The sequence below is a fragment of the Charadrius vociferus genome, unplaced genomic scaffold (genome assembly GCF_000708025.1).
Source record: "Charadrius vociferus isolate BGI_N301 unplaced genomic scaffold, ASM70802v2 scaffold1434, whole genome shotgun sequence".
In the NCBI taxonomy this organism is placed as follows: Eukaryota; Metazoa; Chordata; class Aves; order Charadriiformes; family Charadriidae; genus Charadrius; species Charadrius vociferus.
Window position 1 is genome coordinate 258,649 of NW_009647937.1, and position 1,460 is coordinate 260,108.

The 1,460-nt window shown below is 57.6% G+C and overlaps 1 protein-coding gene across 1 annotated transcript in view; it reads right to left on the minus strand.

The window, feature by feature from the left end:
* ST3GAL2 (ST3 beta-galactoside alpha-2,3-sialyltransferase 2) overlaps positions 1-1,460 on the minus strand; it is a gene marked incomplete at its 5' end in the record, with an annotated part of 10,132 nt that overhangs the window by 6,499 nt on the left and 2,173 nt on the right. The window lies entirely within an intron of this gene.

Below are 1,460 nucleotides of genomic sequence, written 5' to 3' on the forward strand. Positions count from 1 at the left end.
CAGGGGAACGCGGCGGAGCCCCTCCTGCCGGCGCGGGAGCGGGCACAGCCCGGCGTGGCCGACAGGAGATGGTCAAGGCACTCATTGTTGCTCGTGGTTTTGTGGTGGTTTTTATTTTTCTTCCCCTAGAAAAAGAAAAAAAAAAAACCACAAACCAAACCCACCCCGACTCAGGAAGGTGGAGAGCGGCGCTCGCCGCAACCCGCGTCCGCGTCCTGGGGTTCGGGGTTGGCCGTGGCGGTCGCAGGTCGCTTCTACCAAAACCCACCCCAAAACTCAGGGGTTTAAAGCCCTGCGGACAGCACAGATGGAATTTCCCCAGCCCAGGGGATGCTTCGTGCCTGCTCCGGCTGACCCAAACCCTCGTGTTTCACGACTGCGGAGAGAAAACCTCAAAAAGGAAAAGAAAAAAAAAAGAGAAGAAAACCCTGAAAAACAACCAAACTGAAGCAGAGAAACAGGTAAGAGGCTGCTACAGAAAAGCCAGATACAAAACGGTAAAAAATACCTCCAACCCCCCCCCAAAATACCCCTATGGTGATTGTTCCGCTGATAACTATTGCAACCGGGCGGTGCGGGCAGGGCTTCCCCCCGGCCGGGCTCTGCCCCCGCAGCCCCTGCCCCACTGCGGGCACCGTGGGGCTCGTGCCACCACGCCGGGCACCCACCGCCCTCACCGACTTGCCATGATTGCCTTTTTTTTTGAGCTTTCCAGCATCTCCTAAAAAAAAAAAAAAACAAAAAAAACCCCAAAACACCAAACCCCCCAAAATCCTACCCGCCTGATTGACCCAGCAAAAGTGGTTTTAGTGATGCCTCTGGGGAGGCAGTTTCCTTCTGTGTCTCCCCGTCCCGTGTCCCGGGGCAACCTCTCCTGCCCAAAAAGCCTCAGGGACCCCCGAGGGGTCCGGCAAAGCTCCGGGGACCACCCTCACAAACGGAGCAAAGACTTTGGGATTTCAGCTTCTCACCAGAGCTGTCTGTTTATAGCGACGCAAAAGCCAAAAGCGCGGTTCGCTCCCCCACTAAAGCGAGCTCTAATCTGGTTTTTGCCCAGCTTGAAAACAAAGGGAAATCTCGTCCCCTTCCGTCTGGCGAGGCCGGACCGGCTGCCGCATCCCGCATTCCCCGAGCATCCCGCCCGGCCGGAGGGACCGGGCTGCCGTTCCCGTGGATTTCTTAGCTGCCTTTTGCCCAGTTGCTCCCAAAATCCATCCTACCTATCCTCAAATCCTCAGGTAGAGGAGCGGGGATGCCCGGCCCCTATTTTGGGGTTCCTCTCCATCCCCCAGCCCGGCTGTGCTGTCGGCGATGGTCGGCATCCCGCAGCCGCCGGCTCCCCACGATGGTCCACACGCAACCGCACCGAGACCTGGCTGTGTGCCGGAGCCTTCCCCGGCGGAGCGACGGCAGCAGCCACCCCAGGTGGGTTTAAAAAAAAATAATTATATATATATATC